Genomic DNA, 21689 nt, shown 5'->3' with positions numbered 1-21689 from the left:
TTATATTTATCTCTAACAAAGGATTTTCCTCTAGAATATATATATCATGGAGTCTGATAAGATAATCAACACAATAAAACAATGGATCAAAAGACTTGAATAGACACTTCACTAAACAAGATATATGAATGGTTAATTAGCTTAACTCGTTAGTCATCAGGGAAATAAATGAATGCTACGATGAGACACCATTACGTATCCATATATGTGAATGTTCACAATAGCTTTATTCATAATAGTCAAAAACGACATAAGAGTCCACTAAGAGATAAATGTATAAACAAATATGGCATATACTTGGAATCCTACTCAGCAATAAAAAGGCATGAACTATTGATGCATGTAGTATGTGGATGAATTTTGAAATCATTGTGCTGTATGAAAGAAGGCAGACACAAAAGAATCCATGTATGTTTCCATTTATATAAAATGGTTCAAAATGCAGTGATCTATAGTGACAGTGGTTGCATGGGGCTGAGGGTGGAGGAAGTGATGGACTGAAAAGATGCACAAGAAAATTTGGGGGTAATGGAAATGCCCTGCGTCTCGATCATAGCAGTAGTTTCATTAGTGTATACATCTGTCAAAATGCATGTCATTATACACGTCATTAAAGCGATACAGTCTACTGGACCTAAATTATACCTCAATAAAGTTGATTTGCTAATGCATTGTATTCGTCCATACTAGCAATTAGTAGTTAGAAAATGAAATTCAATAAGACACAATAGAGATTAACATCTAAAGTCCTTAAATGCGAGGAATATATATATAAGGAAGCAGATGCAACACCCCTAAAAACTATTGTTGAGAGAAATTGAAGAAGACTAATTAAATAGAGAAATATAGTGTATATCAAGTTGATTGATTGTAAGACTCAGTTTTGTTAGGATGTCAAATCAACATTATTCTGATTAATATTGCATTTGCATTTTTGGTGAAACTGACAAGCTAATTTTAAAATATATATGAAAATGAATGAACTTAGAAAAGACAAGATACTCTTGAAGAAGCATTCAGATGGAGGGCTTACTCTACTCAATTTCAAAACTCACTTTAAAGCTACAATAATTAAAAAAACTGTAGTACTGGTATAAGTAAACATAAATCTATCAAAATGAAAGAATAAAGATTCAAAAATATACCCACATTTGTACAGTTATTTGTACAGTTATTTGACTTTAAAAAATACTAATACAGCAATATTCTTCACTGGGGAAATGAAAGACTTTTCAGCACAAGGTGCTAGAGAAAAATAATTGTGTTTTTTTTTTAAAAAGGTAATACTAACAACCACTCCCCACCACACATTGAGATTAATTGGAGATGTGAAAGTTAAAATTATGAAGCTTGTAAAGAAAAATAGGAAATATTTTCATGAACTTGGCATAGGCGAATATTTCTAAGACAGGACACAATAGCACTCAGCATAATAAGAAATCAATTAAATTGTACTTCATAAAAAACAAAAGCTTCTGCTCACCATAAGGATTGTTTAAAAACTGAGAAGGCCATCTATAGACCAGGAATAATTATTTGCAATATGTATATCTGACAATGCACTCATCCAAAATATATAAAGAACTCCAATAAATCACAAAGAAAATGAAGAAAACCCAGCAGAAAGATTTGAAAAGGCCCTTGCCAAAAGAAGATATCCAAATGACCAATGAACATATTAAAATCAAAATGGGATATTACTACACAGCTAGCAGAATGGCTAAAATTAAAACGATTGAAAATACTAAGTGTATGGGAATGTAGAACAAATGGAAATGGACTACGGAAATGGAAAATGACAACAACTACTTTGCAAAACTCTGCACAGTTTCTACCCTTTCACCATGCAATTCCACCCTAGCTATATATACCCAGGAGAAAGGAGTGCATATCTCCACGAAAAGAATTGTTCAAGAATATTTATAGTTACTTTATACACAACAGGCAAAAAATAAACCTGTCCATCATCAGAAAAATAGATAATCAATTTGTGCTCTATTGAGCAATAGAATATTACTTGGCAAAAATACAATAGAATATTACTTGGCAATAGAACATTACTTGGCAAAAAACCCAACCAAGTAAACAAACAAATGTCTAGTACAACCGCTTGTTATTGAATCTCAAAACCAGATGTTGAGTAAAAGAAATCAAAAGAAAAGACAACATACAGTATGATTCTATTTTTATGAAGCAAAAGAATAAGCAAAATTAATCTACAGTGAGAGAATTCAGAATACAGTCATTATTTGGGGGATGGGTACTGACTGGCAAGGAGCACAACAGAACTTTTGGGGATGATGGAAAATGTTCTATATCTTGATCTGGATGGTGATTACACATTCATTGAGCTGTTCCCTAAAGTCTTGCTCTATGGAAGTTATACCTCCATAAAGAACTGCTGGCATAAAAAAAGAGAGAGAGAGATGACAAAACTAAAAGAAGTGTCAAATGACAGAAGATAGGTAACACATGTTCAACACACAATAGGAATCCCTTGAGAAGAAACACAAAGCAACAGAACAGAACAAACACTAAAAAGTATAATTTAAGGAAAGAAGTGAAATTTAAAAGCTCAAAAAATATTAAAATGACACACTGCGGCCTTCGGAAAATCATCTTAGAACAACAAATTCTGAGACTTATTCCAGCAAAAGTACTGTCATTCAGTTTGATAGAATGGTACAAGGTTGCATGTGAAAGCCAAACAGAACTGGATTCTAATCCCCACTCCCCTCTTCACTACATTTGTGACCTTGTGAAATTTTGTAATCTTTCTGAGTTTTTTTTCCTCATCAGGAAAAGGATACTATCTGAGCAATAAGATAGTTCATAGGATTAAGTATGATCACCAGACAGTACACATGAACCATAATAGTCACTGAGAATATATCTGACTTTGAGTTCTACTTTACCCATTTTAAAATCACAGACAGACAACAATTAGCAAAGAACAGACAAGATGTTCTAAAATAAATATCCTTCCACCATTTTCAGCAAGAAATCATGCATATAGTGAAAGGAATTGGAGAGGAACCAATTCGTATTGAAGAACCTTCCCAAAACCCTGAAGCAGGTCTAGTTTCCATCTAAGACCAGAGATGAAAGTCTTGACTGGGTCCAACTCCTGCAGTCTTCTCTGTCTGAGGTGGACTGAGGAAGTTCACTCCAGCCTTAGAACAACCTGGACTCCTGGACAAGTGTTCTTCAGAAAGACAGTCAGTTGCTCAACTCCAAAGGCCCTGAGCAATTTATGAAACTGGGTGGGGTTAAGACCAGCTCAATTACATGACCAGGACTCTCACCAGAATCAAAGCCAGAATATTAATAGATACCCTTTCCCAAATTTCTGTAATAGGCCATTAGATGCTCCACAGGAGGGGGCAACAGGAGATGAATACCAATTGAGAGAAATATCCATCAATGGACAGGAGACAGAATTAAATAATGCCCCTCCTCTAAAACCCAGAAAAGTTCTCATTCAAAAAGCAGTGTTTTGAGGAATACATAGGTGTAATACATAGGTTCTGACTTTGGATTAGACAGTGGTTTCTTAAACATGCACAAGCAACCCAAGAATAAATAGACCAACTGGATTCATCAAAATTAAAAACTGTTATATTTCAATTAACACTATCAAGGAAGTGGAAAGACAATCCACAGAATGGGAGAAATATTTGCAAATTGTATATCTGATGAAGGTCTAGTATCCAGCATACATAAAGAATTCTTACAACTGAGGAAGAAAAAGAAAACCCAATTTAAAAATGGAAAAAAGAGTTTGAGTAGACATTTCTCTAAAGAATATATACAAATGAAACAACGAACACCTGAAAAGATGCTCAATATTGTTAGTCATTAGGAAAATGCAACTTGAAACCACAGTGAAATCTCTCTTCACACCAGCAAGTATGACTTAAAAAGATAAAAGACAATAACGTGTTGGGGAGGTTGTGGAGAAATGGGAATTCTTATACATTACTAGTGGGTATGTGAAATGGTGTAGTTGCTTTGCTTGGAAAATAGCTTGGCAGTTCCTGAAAAAGTGAGACACAGAGTTACATATGACCCAACAATTCCACTCCTGAGTGTATAACTGAGAGACCTGAAAACAAATGTTCACTCAAAGGGAAAAGAAGCTGACAGAACACAGGGATGCAGCAACACTGAGAGAGTCGGGACAGAAAACATTTTTTTTAATTAAATATTTGTTCACTTTGTATGATACTCTGTTTTTGTCCTGTACTTCTTAATGGATATAGAGAAAATCGGTACGACTCAGAGAAGAACATCATGAGAGACTAAAAGGTTGACATTTTTCACATGTGGAAAAGCCTTAAGATCTGTTTTAATTTAAGGAGAAGATGGGGTGACTTCATGACAGCCCTTAAGAAAATAAAATTTGTTGGGAATCTTTCTGCCTTGATGTTTTTATAAACACACAGGAATGAACAATGAGAGTTATGCTTAGATATTTTTGGGGAAGAGATAGGTCAGTGGTATCAGCACAAGGGTAGACAACTCCTGAGAGTGGCTGCAGAGGGGTGGTCTCCATCGGTGGTGACTTTCAGAAGAGTCTTGGGTATCAGTATGGCCTAGGCAAGTGGAAGGCAGGGCCTCCTAAGATCCCATGACACACACCCCCCGGCCCCCACCTTCCAGTTCTGTTATGGCAACTCCAGACCGTTACCTGGCACGCTGAGTCTTCACTCCTCACTCCTGTCAGAGTCTGAGGTGCAGGCAATACCTTCAGCGCTGAGCTCTGGCATTTGGAACCTTGCTCTGACGGTTGCGGACTCTCAAGCGTTGTGAGGTGTTGATCAAGTTCCCAACAGTAAGTTAAGAATTCCTGTATCATCACCCCTCAGTCATGATTGAACCTATTTGATTTCACTTGTTTTTAACCCATTATGTGTTTGAGTTTCTTCTCCCCAGTCCCTGGCTCGACCTCTGCTGCCACACATCACCATATGTCTTAGCCCTCTGTCTGATCTGAGGGCAGATATGACCACCCTGGAAATCAAACAGGAGCTTCAATCTCAGCTGGCAAAAAGCAAACAGGACTTCAGAGACCTTAGAGAGAAGTTCCTTATATATCCCAAGCAACTGCCTACATCCTGGCCAACCAGCTGCAGAAATACAGTAAGTCCGACAGGGTCATGGTCACCAAAGTAATGAATGATCACTGTCTTTCCTCTAAGAAACTAAAAACTCTCCAAACTTTGTCTTCTATTCCCGTTGTTAAAATAAATTTCATTCTGGCCACAATTCAGGAAAGGTACAAGTGGGTATTTTACCCTCAGCTTGCTGAGCATGAGAAACCTGAGGCACAAAGAGTTTAGCAACTTTCCCAGGTTTGCAGTGAGGTACAGAGTGGAATTAGAGTTAAAATCCCTGTTATTGATGCCTGGTACAGGCACAGAACTGCCTGTTTCTCTCAGAAACAGGATTAACTGGTTCTCTCAGGATTCTCTCCATACTGAGTCAGATCCTGCATCACTCTTGGCCTAAATGTCTGGGACGAACGAACTCTGTCAGTTCAAGCTTCCCCGAGGTCCCACTGGCAAAGCACTGTGCTGGTTACACTGAGGAAATGGGGTGATGGTACACACTGGAGGAAGCAGGTGGTGGTACCTGCTTTACTATAGCTTTGTAGTATATTTTGAAATCAGGGAGTGTGATACCTCCAGCTTTGTTCTTTTTTCTCAGGATTCCTTTAGCTATTCGGGGTCTTTTGTTGTTCCATATAAATTTTAGGATTCTTTGTTCTATTTCTGCGAAAAATGTTGTTGGAACTTTGATAGGGATTGCATTGAATCTATAGATTGCTTTAGGAAGTATGGACATCTTAACTATGTTAATTCTTCCAATCCAAGAGCACGGAATATCTTTCCATTTCTTTGTGTCTTCTTCAATTTCTTTCAGCAATGTTTTATAGTTTTCAGTGTACAGCTCTTTCACCTCTTTGGTTGAGTTTATTCCTAGGTATTTTATTCTTTTTGTTGCAATTGTAAATGGGATGGTATTAATTTCTCTTTCTGCTACTTCATTGTTAGTGTATAGAAATGCAACTGATTTTTGTATGTTGATTTTGTATCCTGCAACTTTACCATATTTGTTTATTACTTCTAAAAGTTTTCTGGTGGATTCTTTAGGGTTTTCTCTATATAAAATCATGTCATCTGCGGTACCTGCTTTAAAGGAGCTTGAAGATGAGTCTGCTCCTCCCTGAAACTGTGATATCCATGAGTGACGCCATCAAGACAGGGACGACCCTGGTGAGAGGGAAGGCGTGCTTCCTGCGCACAGGCTCTTCTTCCTGAGTCTGAGGAAGCCATTTGACACCCTGTGGTGAGGTTGAGAGTGTTTCTGGGGAAATCAAAGAATCTGTACCACCCCCTCTGTCTCTCTCTGAGCTGGGGAACCTTCAGTGATGCAGGATGGCCAGCAGGTCCAGGTGACCTTGAGGGTCTGGGTTATGAGACGTGGCCAAAGTGAGAACGAGGGTAAGTGGTGGAGGCCACCAGCCCCAGGTAAAACTCAAGCCAGTGTGTGGGGCAGATCGTTCCTTCCCACAGTCAGACTCACAATTGGAAGCTCAATGGCCTGTTCAGTAAGAGAGGGCTGTAGTGACGAAAGGAACCATGAGAACAGGGGCACATGGACAACAGAGTGATTAGAAGGAATCTTGCCAACTCTGAGCCTGAATTGGTGTCATTTTCCAATAGACCATTGTGGGAGGGGTTAAGTTAAAATGACTGACACAGAGAAAAGTAAACATTGAAGCCTGCTATTTAAGAAAGTGAAGACATGAGCTTTTGGGAAAGGACAAACTAAATTTTATTTATATCTTTCCTTATAATCATAACGTAACTGTAGGAACCAAATTTTGAGGAGAATAAAGGAGAAAGATATCACCAAAGACCTTGGTGTTGAGGTAACAGGGTGCTGTGGTACAGAGCATGGACTCTGGGCCAGTCTTCCTGGGGTCAAATCCAAGCTGCAGATCTTTCTGTGCCTCAGTTTCCTCCTCTATTAAAATAATACTGTAATAGTCCCTACTTCTTTGAGTTGTTGCAATGAATTACATGAGTTATTTCTGGAAAGCTCCTAAAACGGTTCTTGGCACAGAGTAAACACTATTTATTAGTTTTTCCTTCTACTACTTTTAATTGAACTCAAACTTGATTAGTGTCTGTGTGTGTTTCCATCAAGGCTCTTGCGTCTTATGCCTAATATTTTACAGAATTCTATTCACATCAATTTTTTATCTTTGAGATACCTGTGCTTAAAATTCTCAGCTCAGGGGAACCAACAGTTAGTAGTCCAGGGTCTTTCTCAAGCACACCAGAATCGCTACTTCCTGCCTCTGCTTAGCGTTTTACTCAAGAGGCTGCAAGTGTTGGTAAAGTGGCCTGTGATTCAGGGTCAGTCTCAGGGGATGTGAATTCTGACCAGTCGATTTATTCCCTGTTGATTTATTCCCTGTGCCTTGGGGCTTCTTTTTGCTCAGCTCTAAAACAGGGCGTAACCAAATGCCATGTAGTTGGGAGGCTGAGGAATAAGATGTGGAAATCCCAGCGGAGAGCCTGGTGCTGGGGTTACATCTCTCTCCGAGAGAGAGAGACAGAGAGAGAGATGGACCCTGCCTCCTCCCTTGAAGGCAGTGACCACAGCAGCATGGCCAGCTCTCCACTGAGGCAGGCCTCTCTGTCTTTTCTCAGAGTGTGAAGAGTGCGAAGACATCATTGAATCTGTGTTGAAGAAGGAGCTGCATTCTAATGAGGGGAATCTGGCAGAGAAGTCAACCTTAGCTCAGAAGCTCAGGTAAGGAGGGCTCTGTGTGGGGCAGCTCGTGGGAAAGAGTAGGAATCTCTGAAGTGAGGCAAGGAGGAAATCTGGGCCAGGAGAAGGGCAGAGATTTTCATGGCAGGCACATGTGCACAAATATTTATAAAACAATTAGAGAACAATAACTGGTAACTTATGGACTCTAATTATTCAGAGCCTCATTCACTTTTTTAGAAAATAAAACTTATTGAGCTGAAATTCATATAACATGAAATTCACCAAATTCAAGTGAACAATTCAGTTGCATTTAGTACATTCTCGATGCTGTACAATCACTACCTCATTTCCCTTTAATCACCATCACCTCCTCAGTGACTATGGCTTGTTATCCTTTCATTCAAAAGAATGCTGTTTTCTTGACCCTGTCATTCTCATGTTCTTTCCAATTAACACCAGCTGTACCTGTCCACATTTCTGTGTCTGGCTTTGTGTCCATTCACTACATGAGGCACTATGTGTGTTTTCACATGGAAATGGACATGGCTGAAGTGAGGAATTGAAGGGATATCTTTTTGAAGCAGGTTTAGGAAGACACTTGGTTTTGTTTATAGAAGAAAACAATGAATGGGATGTCAAGGGGTCTTACAGGAGCACTCTCTGATAGAAAGGAAGCCTTTGTTTTACCTTCTTTCTCTTTGCCACAGGCAGGTCACCACACTTGTACCAGAATTCTGCTTCAAGGGCTCTTTGGGGAAATCTTCGGAGAAATATCTTTAAAAATCTTTAGAATCTATCAGTCATCCCTTCTCGCTCTTAAATTTTGTCTACTATCCCACCTTAGGGAATACAGTGTCCTAATTCAAGAGCAGGAACAACAGCTGACCCGGTTATGGCAGAGATTTACAGGAAGAGAGAGACATCTCCGTCCTACTCAGTCAGCACCTCAAGGACCTCCTCACCCACAATGACCTTGACAACTACCAGGGGCAGGGCTTCCGAGAGCGACTGGCTGAAGGACACAGGCTGGCAGAGAGCACTGTCTGCAAGCTCAGCCCCGGTAAGGTGGCCACAGGCCCTGATTGCCCTGAGCCCCTCCAAGGTCCCCAGCTCACAAGAGACTCCACACCTCCCCTCGTAGTGTTTTTACCAGCTGTCCTGGTTTCCACATCACACTTGGGGCCATGACAAGACAAGGACTGGCTGGGTGGGAACAGAGAGGAGAAACGCACAGGGTGGAGGTCATAGTGTTCCAAGTGTCTGCTTCCTCCCTGATGGACCACGGCCTTTGGGGCGGGAGGCAGCATCCACCCAGTGTTAGAGCACAGAAAGGAGGACATGACAGGAGGCAGCTTGTTAGACTGCAAAGAACCCTAGACTAAATGTGGAAGTTTCCAGGCTCCAGCCCGAGAGCTGTGGGCGAGCAATTGATTTTTATTCCTTGATATTTTCCTCCTCATCTGTAAATGGATCCAATAATCTGTTGATGGTAGCTATAATTTGTAATATTTACCAGTACACTTCAGGGAAAAAAAAGCCCCTCACTGTGTGGGGTTGGATAGGGTACTTGACTTAGTAGAACTCTGTGGTGGAAAAGTTGTTTAGACCAGAAATTTTCCATAGAGAGAATTTCACTCAATAACATACAGAAGCCAACTTGGAGGGCCTATGAAATCCCCAGTTGGAGGCACATGGGACAGGGTTGTTCTCCTCTCCTTATAGCAAGGAGGAGGTTCGATGTGAGAGTGAAGGGCCATAGAGCCCATGCCTATGGCAGGATTTATGGCAGTGTGGAGGATACAGTTGTAGAAGTCGAGATGGACGCTGGACAAGTATCCAGTGATATGGGGAACAAAAGACAATTTAAATTTTTGCACAATTTCAGGCAGCGCATGCCATGATGTTAATCTGCCAGATTAGAGACACACTGCCTGATGCATCAGAAATCCATGCTAGGGCAGTTCTTTAAAGACAATGCTTTAGAACTTCAGCACAGTACTAACTCATACACAGAACTTTATGTGCCTATGGCCATTGAAGCCACTGTGTTGGCTTCCCACAGTGAAGTGGGAAATAGCTGACTAGACATTGCTGAATTTATTTGCAGAAAATCATGAAGATGAGGAGGATGAATAAGCACAAGAAACAATCACCCCCAGGTAACTGTGAATCATCAGGAGCAGTAAAGGGTGGGTAAAATATGGAGAGGGTCTCCGAAAGAACAGTAAGTGAGGCAAGAGCATCAGAGATGCCAGATGCAAGGATAAGCACAACTGCTGATCATGTGGATTGAATTCTCTCACCAACAATGAAATGGCCCTGTTAACTTGGGTGTCTGTTGTCTCCATGGGGTTGTAAGTATGACCCCGTAGGTCATTTAAGCCTTAGGCCTTAGAATTTCCTGCACACACAGAAAATATCTATTCTCTCCTGTAACTGAAAACCAGGATGAGAGGCATATCTACTTCCTACACAGTTGTCTTAGGTCCTTGTTAGGAAGGTAACTAGCAAAGGAATTAGTAAAGTAGTAACTAGCAAAATCAAACACCAAGAAAAGAAGGTAAACAAAAAAAAATTCCTTGTCATGTGACAAGTATGAGAAAGAGGCGTGGAAGGCACAACATCTCTGTGAGTCTACAATACCTCAAGAGCTGTATGTTAAATTCAACATGACTAAGGTACATGGTACTAGCACTTGGTAGGGTCTCCATTTGTGTTTTGTGTCGTGACTGTACCGTAGTGAGATGATTAAATCTCATTCATCATCAGTGGTTACATGGCCAGTGCACTGAGCACCTGCTGCTCTGTCTCTCTCCCACCCCACGGGAGCCACACTCTTCTCCTCAGATGTGAGGATAGTTACTTCTCTTTAAGGGGACTTCCCCCTTGCTTCTGTAACCCCTCCAAGTGGTTCCCATCAAAACTAGCTAGGGCACCACGGTGTCTGATCCTCCTGGTTTAATCTTCTTTCATCTTTGTCCCACCTTGCACAGCATGGAGCTGCAGGAGGTTGAAAAGAAGGAAGTCCAACAGGACTCACAGGATCAACGTGTTTTGCCTTCTTCCATTTGCCAAGAAGTTTCTGACTGTGACCAGCCTTACAGTGATGGCAAATTGTCATTTGCTGAACAGGAAGTCAGCCCAGCTCCGGATGTAGCCTGTGAATGTTCCCATTCTAAAAGGGATGAAACTCCAAATGACCTCCCAGGTAGCCTCCAGATTCTTTGTTCCCCACAACCTGTCTAGACTAAGGAAGGTCATCTCTGAAGACAGGCCCTATAGACACATGTTGGTGTAAATAAGAGACAAGGGTGGATTATGAAACACAGACATCAGGTGGGTCAGGGAGGCTTCATCCCTTCCTAGACCCAGGCTACACCTCAATCATCTTGGCCTCAGTTGTCAGGCCATTGGCCCCGTCAGGTGTGACAAACTCACACCTACCTCAGCAGGACATCTATAGGAGGTGTCTGTCAGACCTCCTAGAGGGGATCAAATGTCTCTTGGAAACTGCAATGATCTAATTTTTCTTTTTTTAAAATGTTCCTGGAATTTTGTGCCTGTCCAAAGACATTGGCAGACTTGTCTATATATTAGGAGAAGTGGTTTCCCTGGTATCAGTGCTCTCAGCCCCAGTCTCTATCTTCTCTGTATTGACTTATCTTAGCTAAGCAGTCATCTGAAAACCAGGACATCAACACCTCTGTCATCACCTCGCTTGTATGTTTCCAGGAAGCAAGGCTGGGCTCTGGCAAACCTCAAATCATGAATAGCCTTTGTTTCTGTGTAGCACCAACAACTTTTTTTGATTTGAGGGTTCATATAATTCATCCATCAGTCTAGTTTCAAGTATAACTTCCTCTACACAATTTGCAACCACAATATCTGATGGGACAGCCCAATATTGCAGCAACACTTCTAGAAAATAGGTAGGCTAATTCCCCAGGTTCTCTGTACAAAATGTATTATCAACTATTTCCACAAACACAGAACACAGGATATTGGGAGAAAGTTCTGTTAGATCAGGGACAGAGTTTCCCCACGGGGTGTGGAAGCAGTCCTGTCTACTTCTCACAAGACTTAACCTTAGGTGTCCTGGAATATCCCTGCCAGAATATTTTGTCTTGCACTGAGAATATTAATGTCCTTGTGGTCTGAGTGCTCACTGAGTTGGTCACATGTGAAGTGTGATTTTCTTAGTGTGACCTCCTTCTCTGAATTTATTTACAGAAAATCAAAATGATCAGGAGGAAGAGGATGGACAACAGCCAATGTCCCCCAGGTAGCTGTGAAGATTTGTGGGCTGTGAATTTATAGGTTGACTTCTGGAGACCTCACATCCAGGGAAAAATAGAAAGTGCTGAAGATAACTATTTCAGCCAGTCAGCCAACAGTAAAATACCTCTTCTCACCATCTTGTCTATTTTCATTGAGATAGTCCTGTAGGTTTCCGTTTCTTAATCCCTCACAAGGTTAGTAACCTAGAGTCAGTTGACCCAGGTGAACTCACAAACTCAGGGGTTCCTGCAATCAGCTGTGCTCTCCTGTGTGGTTAAAACCAGGGGGAGATGCATATCTGCTTTGTGCCTGTTTGGCATCAGCATGTTCCCAACATTTGAATATATGTTTCAAAATATTGAGAAAATGTTTCTTGAAAGCAGAGTATCTGAGAGTCTACGACATCTCAAGGGCCATATTTACTTGGACACTGCATATAAAATCCAACGCAATGTATGCAAAAGGGCTGAAGCCACTGTTTGAGTCCTCTGTGTGTGCTGGGAGTCATGGCTGTAGCACACAGGGAGAGTATAGCCTCCTCCATCATTAGTTGGTTATGTGGCCAGTACACAGAGCATCTGCTGCTCTCTCTCTCTCCCACTCTCCTTCTCTCTTTGTTAAACCATGGCAGCCACACTTTGCTCCTCATATAGGAGGATAGGTTTTCCTTTCAAGGCGATGCCACTTTGCTTCTGTGACCACTTTCTTCACCTGCCATCAAAACCAGTGAGGATGCCATGGTGTCTGATCCTCTTAGTTTAATCTTCTGTCACCCTCTTCCTTCTGGCACAGCATGGAGCTTCAGAAATTTCAAAAGAAAGAAATCCTGCAGGACTCACAGGATGAATGTGCTTTGCCCTCTTCAATCTGCCAAGAAGAGTCTGACTGTGACCAGCCTTACAGTGAGGGCAAACTGACATTTGATGAGCAGGAAGTTGGCTCTGCTCTGGATGTAGGCAGTGAACGCTACCATTCTAGCGGTGATGAAATTCCAACTCATCTCCCAGGTAGCCTCCATAGTCTTTGTTCCCCACAACCTGTCTAGACTATGAGATTTAATCCCCATAGGCAGATCCTATATTTAATACTGGTTTGAAAGTCTCTAGGATTGAGTTTGAAATAAGACAGTCCATGAATCAGTGAAATTTGCTCAAATCCTAGTCTAGACCACACCTCTCATGTTTGTCCCACTGGCCAATCACTGGACCCAAGGTGGTCCTGTCAGACACATGTATGTACCTCTACAGCTTCAGCATAGAAGGTGACTTTCAGACCTCCTAATTTTGAATAAATCTCTTATCTCGCATGCAATGCTCTAATTTTTTTCCTGAGCAATGTCCCTTGAGTTTCTATGCCTGACTAAGGCTGTTGGCAGCCTTAGCTATATCTTTGGAGATTTCACTACCCTGAATCAGTTCTCTTGACCCGGAGTCTATCTCCTTTGATTTGTCTTATCTTATCTCATCTCAGGAGTCAACTGAGTAGCAGAACATAAGCACCACTGTCACACTTCCTATGTCTCCCTGAACAAGGCAGGGCCCTGGAACTTCCCTACCCCATGAATGGCCACTCTTTCTCTATAGCGTTCAAGATTCTTTTGATTGGATAGTGTATAGATTCCACTCATCAGTCTAATCTCAGTGTATAATTCCTCTAAACCATGAACAGCATTTTAGATAGACAAAGCATGACTATACAGCAAACTTCTAGGAAGCAGCTAGGTAGTTCCCTAGGATCTCTGAATAAAAGGATATGTTGAAGTATTTGCACAGACGCAGGACATAGGGTACTATGAGGATGACCTATCATGTCAGGGAGATTTGTCCAATGGCTCAAGAGAGCCAACCGGTCACTTCTTACAAGGCCCTACCTAATACTTCCTGGAATAGTTCTCTCACAATAGCCTGTTATTACACTGCATATATTTATGTCCCTGTGCTAGGACTGGACACTGGATTGGGCATTTGTGAAGGAGAGTCTGCTTAATGTAACCATCCTTCTCTGAATTTATTTGCAGAAAACCAAAATGATCATGAGGAGGTGAAAGGACAAGGGCCAATTGCCCCCAGGTACTTCTGAATAATTGTGGGCTGTTCATTCAATGGTCATATCTGCAGACCTCAGGTCCAGGGAAAAGCAGAAAGTGCTGAACATAACTATATCATCCATTCTGCCAACCATTAATTACCCTTTTTCATAATGTTTTCTGTTTCACCGTGGTACTTGTGTTGTTCCCATTTATGACTAACTTCTCAAGTTTAGTAACCCACAGTCAGTTGAACTAATAAGTCACAGGGATTTTCTGCACTCACGTGTTCTCTCCTGTGTGGTTTACAGAGTGAGATGTGTTAGCATGTTGCATGTATGTCATAGCAAGTAATGTAAGTGGACAAAAATATTATTATATCATGCCACAATATATAGAGAGAGGCCTTGCTGGCATGAGATTTCTGGGATACTAGAGTGCCCCCAAAGCTGTATACACTTGGCCACTACATCTATAATTCAATGCAATTTAAATGAAAGAGTGAAAGCCACTGTTCCGTGACTCTGTATGTCATGAGTCATGACTGAACTGTACAGAAATAATTCAGTCTCTTTCCTCATCAGCTTGTTATTTGGCCAGTGTACTGAACACCTAGTGTCCTTTCTATATCCTACCCTTGTGACAAACACACCGTGTCCCACAAAAAAGGAGAGGAGAGTTTTTCCCTCTCTAATGGGTCAGCCTCTTTGCTTTCTTGAGTACTCCCTATGCCTTTCATCAAAACCAAATAAGACTCTATGATATCCGATCCCTCTTGGGTTAATCATTAGTCCTCCCTATGCCACCAGGCTCTGCAGGGAGCTGCCACAGGAGGTAGAGGATGACCTACCATGGGACCCACTGGATGAATATTACTTGAATTCTTCAGATCTTCCCAGCCTGTCCAACTCCTACTGTCCTTATAGGAGCGCCGTGACATTCTCATTTGAGGAATTGGCAGTCTATCCTGCTCTAGATAGAACTAGTGAGTACTCTATTGTCAATGTGATAATGCCAACTGTACTCTGAGGTAGACCCCATATATTTGTAATCCATACCTCTGGCTTTGCTGAGAGCTGTCATCCCTGTGTGCAAGCCCTATAGAGACATAGTGACGTGACTCAGCCTCTGGGATTGAGTTTTCAACACAGACAATAGGTGAGTCAGCAAGCTTTGCTTACTTCCTAGTCCCAGGACATGCCCATGTCACCTTGGCCCCACTTGCAGGTCACTGGACCCAAGGGAGGCATGACAACCTCAATTCACCTCTGCAGCACGAGCACAGAAGATGTCTGTCAGACCTCCTAATTTGGATGAAATGTCTCTTCTCACCTTCAGTGCTCTAAGTTTCACGCCTGAACCACGTCCCTTAAGATTCTATGCCTGCCAGGCAGTTGGCATCCTTGTCTACATATTCGTCAAAAATGTAATCCAGGCTTCACTATTCTTAGCCCCATTCTCTATCTCCTTTAGGTTGGCTTGTCTTCCTAAGCAGTCACCTGAAAACCAACCATAAACACCTCTACCATTACCTCGCTTGCATGTTTTCCTGAAGCAAAGCTGTGCCTTGGCCTTCCCACACCTCATGAATGGTCAAGGTTTCTGTGTGACAGCAAAGATTCATTTTCATTTGAGGGTTTGTAGATGCATTCCATCTGTCCAACCTCAGTGTATAAATTCCTCTAAACCATCAACAACCAGGGTATCTGATGAGAGAAGGCTGGATATTGCAGTAATTCTTTTAGAATGCAGGTAGGCTGGTTCCCAGAATCTGTAAGAGAATGATATGTTTAAGTGTTTGCACAGACTCAATACAGAGAATATTGTGATGCTGATCTCCCAGACAAGGTAAATTTTGCCCAATGGCTCAGGACAGAAAACCAAGCCAGTCATCAGAATACAATATCTGAGGCCTCCTGAAATATTCTTCTCACTAAACCTATTCTCACACTGAGGACATTTGTGTCCATGTGCTGGGGTTGGACCCTGGATTATTAATTTACAAAGGGGGATGTGCTCAATGCGACTAACCCTGTCTGGATTTATTTGTAGAAAAACATACTGTTCTTGATGAGGAGGAAGACCAAGTCTGCATATGTTCCAGGTAACTCTGAAGAATTGTGGGTCTTCATTCAATGGTGACATCTGGTGATCTCATATCTACGGAAATCAGAAAGGGCTGAATATACCTATTTCACGCACTCAGACATTGTTGAAGTGTCCCTTCAACAATGATGTCTGTTTTCACTGTGGTACATGTCCAGGCCCCTTTATTGATCCCTCTCCAATGTAGCAACCTGCAGTTGATGCAGGTGAACGAATCACTAACAAGATTTCTGTCCTTTCTATTACAACTGCATATGACACACATCTGCCTCTGCCGGTTTCGTGTTACCACGTTGGCAGGTATTTCATGGCAAAGAAAGTGACTAGAAAAAAAATTCCTATTATGTCTCAGTTTTTGGAGAACTAGGCCTTCAAAATACAGAGTTCCTAGAAGTCTACAATGTTGCCAGAGAACTGTGTCCACTTGGCTGCTACATGTATATTTCAACAAAATTTATGCAAAAGTATTGAAGCCACCTTTATGGTTTTCTGAGTGCACTGTGTGCCCTGACTGTTCTGTATGGGGGAGTTCAGTCTTCTTCCTCAGAAGCTCATTTTCTGGTCAGAGCTCTGAGCACCTCCTGCTCTCTCTCTCTCTCTCACTCTCGCTCTCTTTCTCTCTCTCTCTCTCTTTCTCTTTCTCTTGCTCTTGCTCTCTCTCTCTCACTCTCTCTCTCTCTTTCTCTCTCTCCTCTTCCCATGGCACCACACTCTGGCCCCAGATAGAGGAGGATTGTTTTATCTCCCTTGACGGGGACTTCCCACTTGTTTTCTGTGACCAGACCCTTATCCCTCCCATCCAAACCAGCCCTAGGACTCTGTGTTTACTAATCCCTCTTGTTTAATCATCAGTCCTCCCAACCCCATCAGGCTCCGCAAGGAGCTTACAGTGGTAGAAGAGAATGAGGTCCCACAGGACTTGCTGGATGAATGTTATTTGACTCATTCAATTGGCCAGGACCTGTCAGCCTCCTGTAGGCTGTACAGAAGGGCCTCATTATTAACTGATGAACAGGAAGTCTTCTCAGCTCTGGATGTACACAGTGAGTGCTCTCCTTATAAAGGGCATAGAGCTCCTAGTGGGTCCCAGGTGGCCTCTATGTTCCTTGTCTCCAAGAACTTATATAGGCTGAAAGATGCAAAGGCCCTGTAGACTCATCTTGGTGTGAATTGCACTCTTGGATTTAATTTTAAAAAGGCATCATGTGGCTCAGACAGCTTTCTTCTTATCCCAGGCTACCTTCCTGTCACCGGGTCCCTGTTACAAGTGTAGGCTGCTGGTATCAAGTCAGGCTAGAGAGAAGAAATGGATGGATAATGGCAACATCTCAGCCATCGCTATCTCACCTGGACAACAGGCCTGTGTCACAGGCCTCTTGTCACCAAGATAAGACTTCTCATACTCATGAAATGGTGTTGTTACTTGTATTTCCTGAGTAGTTTTTTACAAACTCTCTGGTTTTCCTCACAAGTTTGCAGTCTACTCCATATTTGCAACATCTGTTATGCTGGTTCCGAGCTCAAGGTTTTTCACCTGAGTGCCCACCCCCCCTCTGAAACATTTAGATACCAGATCCTGAGCTCCGAATCCTGCCTGTGCCCATGGTTTCAATGAAGCCAAAGCTCTGGCTCTGGTTTCCCATCCTCCACAAATGGCCCCGGTTTTCGCCCTCTGTGCAGCACCAGTGATTTCTTCCATGTGTGGGTTATAGTTTCAACCATGTGTCTAGTCGCATTGGTGTCATCTCATGTAAACTATCAACAGCCTGTGCACCTGTTGGGGGTGTTGTCCTAATTGATGAGCAAGGCACAGCGGTTGTTCTCTCCATAAATCCAGAAAAGTCGTCTCTGGTGAGTGAGAGCCCCTTGGGGCAGCAGTTTCATGGGGTGTGCAAATTAAAACCCAATTTTCACTTCTTCTCACTCAGGCTAGTCTTTGGACTTCTCTTGTGAGAGAAGCAGTTGGATTGTTAGGAGGCTTTACTCATCTAATCATCTTGTAGGAAGATCAAGAAATTCTATGATGTATCTTTGTATATATGACTATTTTATACTGAAATTGGCCATGAACAATTTTGTCCCTCAACCTTTTTTGGTCAATAAGTGCCTTTTCCTGCTGGGACCATCCTCTTTCCTGTTTCCCATTCGTCGCCAGGGTACAAAGAAACAGAGGCTTCCTCAGGATCCCAGCAATTCACAAAACAGAAATGAAACGCAGTTCTTTTGCGTCTGTTGTCTGCCATTCCTGTACCGAGTGAGCTCTGTGTATGCTATACCCCGTTCAGTCCTCACAGAGCACTCCCAAGTAGGTGTGCTTCTCAGTTAGCGCCAAGGGTGCTGAGGCTCAGCAAGGTCACTTCACTTGCCAAGGACACCTGGTCAGTGCACAGTCGGGCCTTGGGCCCCTCATCGGCCTGACTCCCTGGCTCAAGCTCTGTACTGCTTTCTATACTTAGAGTGTCATGGACTCAGCAGGTGTGGTGCTCACTCTTTCCTCTTTGCTTTGTTCTAAATTATTTGGAACCATTTTAAACGTAAACAGAAAAGTCATATGACTGGTCTAAAGAATTCCTATGGCCCCTCGCACAGATCCACCAACTCTAACCTCTCAGGGAACTTTGTTGTGTGAGCAGAGCCTCGGCTCATCCTGCCCTTCCAGGTGGAGCCACAGCTTCACGAGGCTCTCTCTGCATGGAAAATCAGTCAGGGGCTGGGGTTCTGTGTCTCCACCACCCCTGCCCCCAGGGGTTTCCTGCTGTCACTCAGGGTTGTCCTTGTAAACCTGTACAGCTTTGTCTCAGATACACCGACGGCCAGGACTAGGTTCCCATGAGGAGAATGAGAAATGCTCAGACACACGTCTCAGAAGTGAGATGTGAGTGATATGGCCCGGCCTTCCTAGGCCATCATTCAAAATAGGCCAGGGTAAGCCAAATTTCCCCACACAGATGGGCTGACATGAATGAGTGGAACGTCTAAAATAATGAAACCATCCTGTGCGTGGGTTTGCAGACCATGATGTGTGAACAGTGTGTATGGGACCAGCCAGCGGGGCCACAGAGAGTCTGCTCCACCCCATCATGTCTGTGCAGGGAAAAACCCTGTAGAAACAGTACAAATACAACCTAAGTCATAACTTGATCTTTTATTGAGGGATTTCCCCACCTGCCAGACTAATAACATGGGATGGCACTTCAGAAGTTTGATAAAATGTTTTCCCTTTTCTCCTGCAAATGCAAAGAGTATTCAAAGCATAGATTTAATAAAGCCCAGTAGTTGGGAAAAAAGGGATATAACAACACAATGAAATTAAGCAGTGATAATTAAAAACTTGATTCAAAGACCTTGATTCAAAATAACATTTGAGAATGGGGAGACTGGGTTTTGACAATTCTTTTGTCAACCAGATTTGTTAATTTAAGGGGTTACACTTTAGCCCAATGTGAATTATCATAAAATCTTATTAAATGTCCCAAACCATGATGATCAATGAATAATAAACTGTGCCTCAAGGAAATATGGAACACAGCAGCATGAGAGAAGAGCTTGTGGAAAAGACCTGGAAGCTAGAAGGGCACCTGGTGCAGGGCTGGGGTCAGGGAGGGGCAGCCTGACTCTGGAGGATCTGTATAACGGGGCTGTGGGGAGTGATGGTGGAGAAGCAAGAGGGGCCAGAGGACAGAAGTCCTGGAAAGGAAGGTGAGGAGTGGAGAGTGTGTGAAGTGAGGGGGGACAGAAAGTTCTCATAGCAGAGTAGGCATGTTTTGAAATAGGATTTGGGGTAATAAGGTGGGTGGGACATTTGATAGTGCGGAGAGGACAGAAGTAGAGACAGCAGTAAGAAGGGAGTTGGATAAATCAATGATAAGAGTCAGATATAGTATGCGACTTGCAAGACTAAATGGTGACAGAAACATGAAAGATATTTTTAAGAAACAGTTAAACAAACCTTGGTGAGAATGAGGATGTGTAGAGGGGAGGAGAGAGGGGAGCCCACAGCAGTGTGGAGCAGGCCCTGAGGGCCACGACCCTGCCTGAGCCCGACCTGGACTGGCATGAGGCATCTGAAGTCTTTGGTTAGCCCACTTGCGCATGAGATGTTTTCATCTCACAGTAGAAATATAAACATGTTTGATTAGGGAGTACTGCCCAGACCCCAGACTGCTGTGTAGTATAAGGATTGTGCACTGCATTTCCTCCCTAAAGAACCACAAAGTGTGGTTCTGTAGCACTTCTGGCCCCTAAGTTTCCAATAATAGACTTGGACCTCTACTAGATTATCTACAGTTGCTAGTCACTCCCCACCCCTACACTGTCCCAAGTGGGGATAGAATATATATGTGTGGGTGGGTGGAGGGGCAGTCAAATGTTACAGACAACAGGAAGGTCACAGTAAAATCATGAATAACAGTGGCTGTGGTTTTATTTTCAGAGCTGGGTTTGGAAGCATACATTGGAATGAAGAACCCTCCCAAGTTGGAGGGTGATGCTGTTGAGGGCTCAGCTACCAGCACTGACCACACTAATGCCCTAAGTGCCCTGAAGCAGAGGATTCTCAGAAGAAAACTACGGCTAGGCAAGTGGAGACTAGCATGCAGATTCCCTTGCCTTCAAGCTTAGGGTCCAGAGGTAATCACATCTGTGTCTCTTAGGTGCACATATTCCTTATTGCTCTCTGTCTAAGATTAGAGCTCAGTCTCCCACTCATTTTTCTCTTCCTCATTTGTTCACTTCAACAGCTGATGCTACTTCTGTCTGGTCTTACCTCTGTTTTCCATGAGGGGCTGCCAGCCTGCTGGGCCCTTCCATCTCCATCTCCTGTTTGCACTCTGGACTCTGTTATGTTCCTGCTGCTGCTGTCCTGATAATCCCTCTCACCTTTCCTTGTAGGCAAGAGGAAGCCTGGCCCCACGGTACTCCTCATCACAAGAGGATCATTTAAGCCACTGAACACATGGCACTTTGCCTGAAATCACACACTTGCTTGGCTTCTCTGCCTTCCCTTCCCAGCTTCCCCAACACCGCTGCCTCTTTCTACTGGGCGCATTGTCCTAATGATTCAGTTGCACATGGATCCTCCTCCTGGGTCTTTTAGGGAACCTGACCTAGGACAACCCTTAACCCTGGATTTCTCAATGTGAATACTCAATGTGAATATCACTGAGGAGACAGAGCCCAGATTACAAAAACTAAATGAGAACCTGGGTCACAGGTGGGAGTGCTGGACTGGCCTGGAGTCAGGATTTTCCTTAGCCCCAGATGTGCAGGCCTGTGCTCATCTGCATGGGGCTTCCAGGGACTCAGTGTCCCCACCTCTGGGACTCATTGGAGCTGGCCCTATGTGGAGGACAGTAGAAGGCACCCTGAAGGGACATTGGCCGAAAGTAGATGCAGAGGCCAGGTTTCCAAAATGCAAAGAGCATGAGGTGCTTTGGCACCTCTCCCCCTTTCACTCCATTACCACTTCTACATGTTCAGTGAAGAATCTGGA

The 21689-nt window shown here is 42.9% G+C and overlaps 1 pseudogene across 1 annotated transcript; it reads left to right on the top strand.

Annotated features, from left to right (window-relative positions):
• The first annotated feature begins 3006 nt into the window (after positions 1–3006).
• Positions 3007–20754, top strand: LOC101404933 (putative NBPF family member NBPF5; annotated as a pseudogene). Its single transcript, XR_015548677.1, has 12 exons — positions 3007–3076; positions 4922–5142; positions 7725–7827; positions 8633–8848; positions 9896–9947; positions 10782–10996; positions 12019–12070; positions 12859–13073; positions 14084–14135; positions 14902–15077; positions 16145–16196; positions 20631–20754. The product of XR_015548677.1 is annotated as a putative NBPF family member NBPF5 (transcript).
• The last annotated feature ends 935 nt before the right edge of the window (positions 20755–21689 follow it).

This window comes from Ceratotherium simum, chromosome 2, assembly GCF_057802395.1.
Source record: "Ceratotherium simum simum isolate JZ-2026a chromosome 2, ASM5780239v1, whole genome shotgun sequence".
Taxonomy (NCBI): Eukaryota; Metazoa; Chordata; class Mammalia; order Perissodactyla; family Rhinocerotidae; genus Ceratotherium; species Ceratotherium simum.
Note: the sequence above shows the minus strand (reverse complement) of the source record. Positions and strands in the feature narration are given on the sequence as shown.